The sequence below is a fragment of the Hypanus sabinus genome, chromosome 10 (genome assembly GCF_030144855.1).
Source record: "Hypanus sabinus isolate sHypSab1 chromosome 10, sHypSab1.hap1, whole genome shotgun sequence".
Lineage (NCBI taxonomy): Eukaryota > Metazoa > Chordata > Chondrichthyes > Myliobatiformes > Dasyatidae > Hypanus > Hypanus sabinus.
The window spans coordinates 51,695,786-51,705,113 of record NC_082715.1 but is presented as its reverse complement, the minus strand read 5'-3'; positions in this window follow the sequence as shown (position 1 = coordinate 51,705,113).

Sequence of the window (9,328 nt, the reverse complement as noted above, 5' to 3'; positions counted from 1 at the left end):
CATATTGTCCTTCTTTACTGTTGTGGTGAACTATGTGCCTGTCGGGACACGCCCCTGCTGACTGCTCCTGTGGCTCCTCCCACAGGCCCCTGTATAAAGGAGACCTGCGGCCTGAAGATCGGCCTCAGTCTCCAGGACCTTGTATGATAGACACTCACTCCTGGTTCCTTCTTCCAGTCAATAAAAGCCGATATCTCGCCTACGTCTCAGTGTGAGTTATTGATGGTGCATCAATTTTATTGACTGGAAGTTTTAAAACATGGAACCCGTTTTGCGTCCGGACCGGTTGGATTTGGACCCTCAAGACCCTGACGCAGCTCTCGCTTTTGAACACTGGCTTGCATGCTTCCAATCGTACTTGGCGGAGCTTCGTGCGACTGAACCCGCCGTTATGCACAGAATCCTACTCTCGAGGGTCTCCTCCAAAGTTTACTCCTTTATCCGGGACCTGCCGACCTACGAAGGGGCACTGGACGCCCTCAAACGACAGTACCTGCGGCCGGTGAACACCGTCTACGCAAGACATCGCTTAGCTACCCGGCAACAGCGGCCTGGCGAATCGTGCGCTGAGTTTCTCCGAGCACTACAGACACTCGTCCGAGCTTGCGACTGCAAGACGCTCACGGCAGAACAGCATGCGGAGCTGCTGGTGCGAGACGCCTTTGTGACGGGACTGAGGTCAGTGTACATGCGCCAGCGGCTGCTGGAGAACTCGGATCTTACCTTAAGCTCGGCGATAGAGAAGGCCAACGCTCTAGAAGCTGCGCGGCATAACGCCAACGCTGTCCAGTCACGCGATTCCCCGCCGGTTTCGTGGACGCCTCAGACCCCGCCACCGCCGGCTCCCGGGAGCGAATTCGCCAACGCCGCCGCCAGTCGCCATTCCACGAGCTCCCCGACCCAGACCACGGCTGTGGCCCGTAAGCAACTCGTGCTTTGTTATTTCTGTGGCCAAAAGAAACATCCTCGACAACGCTGTCCAGCGCGAGAAGCGACCTGCTCCAGCTGCGGAAAGCGGGGCCACTTCGCCAAGGTCTGTAAGTCTCAACCTCGAGTGGAGTGCAGTGCTGCGGGTGAAACGTGGGGGCCGCCATCTTGCATGCCGGGATGTGGGCGGCCATCTTTGTCGACGTCAGCACGCCCCGCCCCCGATCCTCGGATGCTGACCGGGTACCCCGGATGTGAGCGGCCATCTTTGTCGGCGTCAGCATGCCCCGCCCCCGACCCTCCGATGCTGACCGGGTACCCCGACGGCGATCCAACTCTGGCCACTGTGACTCTCGACCAAAGCGCCCCACACCAGCTTGCAAGATCCATGATGGACATCCAGGTGGAGGGGCATTGGACTGGATGCCTGTTTGACACGGGCAGCACTGGGAGTTTTATTCACCCGGACACAGTGCAACGCTGCGGACTTGCAACGCGGCCGGTCAGTCGGAGGTTCCATTTGGCCTCTGGGTCGCAGTCCGCAGACATCCGGGCGGGTTGTGTAGCGACTTTGGTGGTGCAAGGCACAGTATATCGGGACTTTGAACTGCTGGTCATGCCTAATCTGTGTGCACCTGTGCTATTGGGGCTGGACTTCCAGAGCCATCTCGAAAGTGTGACTATGGTATACGACGGGCCCCTCCCACCACTCACTGTCAAGAATCCTCAGTTTTGTGGGACTTCTTCACATACCCCGCTACTGACCACACACACACACGGACACACACATCCCATCCAGAACCAGGCCAACAGCTGCGCTACCGACACTTGCAGCCTCTCCACTCTCAAGATCCCTCCCCCACCGCTGTTCGCCAACCTGACCCCCGACTGTAAACCTGTGGCAACCAAAAGCAGGAGGTACAGCGCGGGGGACCGGGCCTTCATTCAGTCGGAGGTGCAGCGGCTGCTCAGGGAGGGGATCATTGAGCCGAGCACAAGCCCTTGGAGGGCCCAGGTGGTTGTTGTTCGGACTGGGCAGAAAAATAGGATGGTGGTGGACTATAGTCAAACCATCAATAGGTTTACGCAGCTTGACGCATACCCCCTACCCCGCATCGCGGATATGGTCAACCAGATTGCTCAGTATAAGGTGTACTCGACAATAGATCTGAAATCCGCTTATCACCAGCTCCCCATCTGCCCAGAGGACCGCCCCTACACCGCCTTCGAGGCGGGCGGCCGGCTCTATCACTTCCTGCGCGTCCCTTTCGGTGTCACGAATGGTGTCTCTGTCTTCCAGAGGGAAATGGACCGGATGGTGGACCAGTACCAACTGCAGGCCACATTTCCCTATCTGGATAACATCACCATCTGTGGTCATGACAGGCCAGATCACGACGCCAACCTCCAACGGTTTCTCCAAGTGGCCGCAGCTCTGAACCTTACTTATAACAGGGACAAGTGTGTTTTTGGTACCACCCGCCTTGCTATACTTGGGTATGTCGTGGAAAACGGGGTTATTGGGCCTGATCCCGAACGTATGCGCCCCCTGTTAGAGCTCCCTCTTCCCACCACTCTCAAGGCCCTCAGACGGTGCCTGGGGTTTTTTTTCCTATTACGCCCAATGGGTCCCCCATTACGCAGACAAGGCTCGCCCCCTGGTCAAGTCTACCTCGTTTCCCCTCTCTGCTGAGGCCTGCGCGGCCTTCAACTGCATTAAAGCGGACATTGCCAAAGCTACGATGCATGCAGTGGACGAGACCGCTCCCTTCCAAGTGGAGTGTGATGCCTCCGATTTCGCTCTGGCTGCTACCCTTAATCAGGAAGGCAGACCAGTAGCATTCTTTTCTCGCACCCTCCAAGGCTCTGAAATTCGGCACTCCGCGGTGGAGAAAGAAGCCCAGGCCATAGTGGAGGCTGTTAGGCACTGGAGGCACTATCTTGCTGGCAAAAGATTCACTGTGCTGACCGACCAGCGCTCGGTTGCGTTCCTGTTCAGCAACCAACAGCGGGGCAAGATCAAAAATGATAAGCTTTTGCGGTGGAGGATAGAACTCTCCACCTACACCTATGATATCCTGTACCGGCCTGGCAGACTCAATGAGCCCCCTGATGCCCTATCCCGGGGAACATGTGCTAGCACACAGCTCGACCAGCTGTACGCCCTTCATGCACAACTTTGCCATCCGGGGGTCACCCGATTTTACCATTTTGTGAAAGCTCGGAACCTGCCGTACTCCCTGGAGGACATCAGGACGATGACCAGGGACTGCCAAATTTGTGCCGAGTGCAAACCGCACTTCTACTGTCCTGACACGGCACAACTTGTCAAGGCCACCCGCCCTTTTGAACGCCTGAGTGTTGACTTTAAGGGCCCCCTTCCCTCCACTGACCGCAATGTCTATTTTCTCAGTGTTATTGACGAGTTCTCACGGTTCCCCTTTGCCATCCCCTGCCCCGACACCACTGCCACGTCCGTCATAAAAGCCCTGCGCCAGCTCTTCACTCTGTTCGGGTATCCCTGCTATATCCACAGTGATAGAGGGTCCTCCTTTATGAGTGAGGAGCTGCGCCAGTACTTGCTAGCTAGGGGCATTGCTACCAGTCGGACCACGAGTTATAATCCCCGGGGTAATGGCCAGGTAGAGCGGGAGAATGCCACAGTGTGGAAGGCCACACTTTTAGCCCTCAAGTCCAAAGGGTTGCCGGTCTCTCGATGGCAGGAGGTCCTCCCTGAGGCACTGCACTCTATCCGCTCTCTGTTATGTACGTCCACCAATGCCACCCCTCACGAACGCCTATTCTCTTTTCCCAGGAAGTCTGTCACTGGGACCACCCTACCAGTTTGGCTGACGTCCCCGGGGCCAGTGCTGCTCCGGAAACATGTGAGGAGCAATAAATACTCCCCGCTGGTGGAGAGGGTTCACCTTCTCCATGCGAACCCCCAGTATGCTTACGTGGTCTTACCTGATGGGCGGGAGGACACGGTCTCCATCCGCGACCTGGCACCCGCAGGTGCAGCAGACCACTACCCTGAAGGCTCTCCGGTAACTGTGAACCCTGCACCAGAGGTGACACCGTACTCACCAGGCCCTACACAGACTCCTCACGACACTTGTATACCGGGCGTTTCGTACGCATTTATACCAGGCGCCTCGCACATGCATGAGGGATCACCGGCGCCTAGTGGGCAAGAACACGCGCAACCCCCGTCCCCTGTGCAATCGCCAATGTTGCCGGCACCTATGCGGTCACAGCCGGTGCTACGTAGATCGCAGCGACAGATTCGACCGCCTGATCGGCTTGACTTGTAAGAACCTTCGCTACATGAGGACTTTTTCAAACAAAGGGGGGGTGAATGTGGTGAACTATGTGCCTGTCGGGACACGCCCCTGCTGACTGCTCTTGTGGCTCCTCCCACAGGCCCCTGTATAAAGGAGACCTGCGGCCTGAAGATCGGCCTCAGTCTCCAGGACCTTGTATGATAGACACTTACTCCTGGTTCCTTCTTCCAGTCAATAAAAGCCGATATCTCGCCTACGCCTCAGTGTGAGTTATTGATGGTGCATCAACTGTTTCACTTTATTTCAAGTTCTCCAAATGGATTACAACTTTCCCTTGCAGGATCAGAGATACACTGAAGGTTGGGACTAACCAACCATCTGGCCAGTGTTTTGGCTATCACATTACACTTACACATTAAAAGCTACCCTGCAGAACAAATACAGGTTGCATGCAATGTAACACCTACAATCATCAGATTTAGTGAAAAGCAGTAAAAAAAAACCTCAAAGATTACGTTAAAGTAGTTTGTGCAAACCACTGTACTTCATCTGTGTGTCATGGGAATGAGGTGTACTCTTCACAGTACTGAACAACTGATATCACCCTCCATCAGGATATGTACTACAGAATGCTTATTGGTTCCACGTGCATAAACCTCTCTGGTTTCATAAACATGTGACAATTCTAGGCTGGAGAAAGACAATGGGTGCACAAGAAACCAGCAGGTCACTTTCTGTTTATTAAAACAACAAATCCTTTGACCACGGATTTACACTTTCCAATGTGTACAGAGGCTTCTGAACTCTCTTTTACTTTAATTGCTCTTCCCATTGCTTTCTTTCAAGTTTAAGTTAAATTGTCATTCAACCATACATGAATACTCATGAATACAGCGAAGTGAAATGTTACTCCAGGGCAAGGTGCAAAATGCAGCAACAATGTCACATACAGCACATATAAGATAGCAAGTATATACAACATGTCAGTAAAATAGTCACACAAAAAAATATATAGTCCAAGGCCCTGGGTTCATGAATATTCCAGAAATCTGCAGCTTGAATTATTTTGAGTGAATATTAGATGGGGGTAGTGTGTGGATAGCACCGGCTCCAGACTGGATGCCACGTCACTTTGCCTCCAGTGGAGTGCACTGCCTCTCTCCTGGGTGGCTGTAAGCAGGCAACACCATGGCTTGAGGCCTAATCCTTGCTACAACTGAGGCCGCACCCCTATGCCCAAGAATAAATCAATGAATCGGACTTGCAGCATTCCACATTAACGGTGTCAAACAGGGTCTTGCAATCACAAGATAAAGCGATTAAAATGATCACACACTGTTAGACTCATAGCCACTAACATGTTGTTTATACAGTTTTTCCCTTTTATTTAGAAATATTATGTATTTGCACTTCCAAAAATCACTTAATCCTAACTCATTGTTTGAAGACAAGGCCCTTAATATGAAAGGAAGTTGAAGTAATTGAAAAAGCAGAATATAAATTCATTATGGTCATTGTAATGAAGAAAGAATATAGTTTAATTGCAACCTTTGTAAAACTAGGCAGTATTCGCTAAGGTAACAAAGATAATGGGTGATGGTAACAGTGAACTCACTTTTACAAAGGGTTGAGAAAGTAAATGGTAAATAGCTATTTCCACCAATGAGGGAAACATCTAAGATTCTAACAAAAGCAGAGAGGGAAAAATTGATATTTCTCACATAAAAAAATCATAAATGTGTTATTGCAATTAAAGTTGAATGACTGCATCATTAAAAGTGAATAAGCTAAACACTCTTTGACAAGGAGAGTGAAGCCTTCAGTATTAGTGTAGAGAAATAAGTACTATAGAGCTGTGATGTGAAATGAATTCTGCCTCATTCTGAATAATCTCCTCTTGGTTGAAATTAGACAATCAGTTTGATGCTTAGTTAGGTTTATTGAAAGAATGCAAAAGAATTTCAGAACTATTCATTCTCCTACAAAAGGAACCAATTCCTATCAGAATAATTTTGGTGAAACTGCTATAGGAAGCTAGAAAAATGCCAAAAATTTGCATTAATGTGTTTTTGCTGGGGGTGCCATGCCCCTTTCACCAAAGTGCTAATAAATTCATTGGAGAAACACAGCAGAGTTTTATCCCCAATGTATCAGGATTCAGCCTTACTTGAATAAGACCATAAGGCCATAAGGCATAGTAGCATAACTAGGCCATCTGGCCCATTGAGTCTGCTCCACCATTCAATCATGGCTGATCCTTTTTATCTATCTCCTCCTCAACCCCAGTTCCCGGTTTTCTCCCGGTAACCTTTGATGCCATGTCCAAACAAGAACCTATCATCTCTGCCTTAAATACACCCAACGATCTGGCCTCTTAAGGCACAAACTAACTGAGATGGGAGTAGACTCACACATGGTGGCTTGGATAACGGACTACTTGACAGACAGACCTCAGTATGTGCGGTCGGGAGACTGTAGGTCTGACACGGTGGTCAGCAGCACAGGAGCGCCGCAGGGGACCGTGCTCTCTCCAGTCCTGTTCACCCTGTACACATCAGACTTCCAATATAACTCGGAGTCCTGCCATGTGCAGAAGCTCGCTGATGACACGGCCATAGTGGGGTGTGTCAGGAATGGTCAGGAGGAAGAGTATAGGAAACTGATACAGGACTTTGTGATATGGTGCAACTCAAACTACCTGCGTCTCAATATCACCAAGACCAAGGAGATGGTGGTGGACTTTAGGAGACCTAGGCCTCATATGGAGCTAGTGATCATTAATGGAGAATGTGTGGAGCAGGTTAAGACCTACATGTATCTGGGAGTGCAGTTAGATGAGAAGCTAGACTGGACTGCCAACACAGATGCCCTGTGCAGGAAAGCACAGAGTCGGCTGTACTTCCTCAGAAGGCTGGCGTCATTCAATGTTTGTAGTGAGATGCTGAAGATGTTCTATTGGTCAGTTGTGGAGAGCGCCCTCTTCTTTGTGGTGGCATGCTGGGGAGGCAGCATTAAGAAGAGGGACACCTCACATTTTAATAAGCTGGTAAGGAAGGCGGGCTCTGTTGTGGGCACAGAACTGGAGAGTATGACATCGGTGGCAGAGCGGAGGGCGCTGAGTAGGCTATGGTCAATCATGGAAAACCCTGAACATCCTCTGCACAGCACCATCCAGAGACAGAGAAGCAGCTTCAGCGGCAGGTTGCTGTCAATGCAATGCTCCTCAGACAGGATGAAGAGATCATTACTCCCCAACGCCATTCGGCTCTACAATTCAACCACCAAGGGCAAGACATGTTAAAGTGCTGGGGTTAGGACTGAGCTTAAGTTACCACTCAATGCACTTTAGTAAACTATTTAAGAACTTTTTAAAAGCTATTTATTAATGCTTTTTGGGAGGGTGATTTTAGATGCATATCATATTTATACTGAGTTAAATACTGTATGTAATTAGTTTTGCTACAATAAGTGTATGGGACACTGGGAAAATGTTGAATAAAGTATCTATCTATCTATCTATCTAAACATGCTTCTGCAGAGGGAGGAGGTAGGATAGGTCCTTAATGAATACTTTGCTTCGGTATTCACCAGTGAGAGGGCCCTTGACATTTGTGAGGAAAATGTAAAATAGACTGAACATGTCAACGTTAAGAAGAAGATGTAATGTAAATTTTGAAAATCAGTAGCATAGATATTTTCTCAGCAGGTGCCAATCAACACGAGAGGTCATTTGCTGGTGATGCAGTGTGAGGTTTCAAAGGAGTTCGGGTACTTTTTGTTTTTTTTTCTCAATTGGAGGCAATCAGTGTAGGGCCAATAAAAAGGAAGGGGATGCAAATGGAGCAGCCATTGTTGGAGTGTGGCATTGGAGTGGTCCAGCTTTGGGTCAACAGGTTTAGCTGAGAACAGGCTTGGGCAGTGGTTCTAAGTAAGCAAGTAAGAAAGTTTCTAGTAAGTCTTTTCTCTATTACTACATAGTTAGTGAGCTGAAAATAGAACTGGAGATAGTCCGATGTTCCTTGTGTGAGATGTGGGAAATTTGGGAGACCTCTAGTCTCCATAACTAGATCTGCACAAAATACATCAAACTACAGCTCCCTAGAGACCGTGTTAAGGACTTGGAACTGCAGCTCAATGACCTTTGGCTCATATGGCAGAATGAGGACATGTTAGATAGGAGCTACAGCAAGGTAATCAGCCCTAAGTTGCAGGAGGTAGGCCCCTGGGTGACAGTCAGGAGAGGGGAAGAGAATAGGCAGCCAGTGCAGACAACCATGTGGCCATTCCTTTTAATATGTACAGTATACCACTTTTGATGCTGCTGGGGGGGAGGGGGTCGAAACTACCAGGTGGAAGTTGAAGTCACCAGGTCTCTGGCACTGAGACTGGATCTATGGTTCAGAACAGGAAGAAGGAGAAAGGAGAGCAGTAGTTCAAAGTTCAAAGTATTTATTTTATTGAAGTGCATACATGTCACCATATTCAACACTGAGGTTCATTTTCTTGTGGGAATAGTCAATAAAACAAATAACCATAATAGAAGCAATGAAAGACTGCACCAAGTGGGCTTATACCCAGTTTGCAAATAACAGCAAACTATGCAAATACAAAAGAAAGAAAAAAACAGCAATAATAAATAAACAAACAAACAAATAAATAAATAAAGCAATGAAGATTGAGAACATGAGATGAAAAGTTCTTGAAAGTGAGTCCATAGTTTGTGGGAACAGTTCAGTGATGGGATAAATGAAGTTGAATGAAATGATGTTATTCCCTTCAAGAGCCTGATGGTTGAGGGGTATTAATTGCTCCTGAACCTGGTGGTGTGAGTACCTTCTTTCTGAGGGCAGCAGCGAGAGGAGAGCTTCACTTGGATGGTGGGAATCCCTGATGATGGATGCTGCTTTCCTGCAACAATGCTTCGTGTAGATGCGCTCAATGGTCAGGAGGATGGACTGGGTCATATCCACCACTTTTTGTAGCATTTTCTGTTCAAGGGTATTGGTGCTTCCATACCAGGCTGTGACACAGCCAGTTAATATACTCTCCAGCAAACATCTATAGAGTTTTGTCTGTTTTAGATATCATGCTTAATCTTCGAAAATTCCTAAGATGAG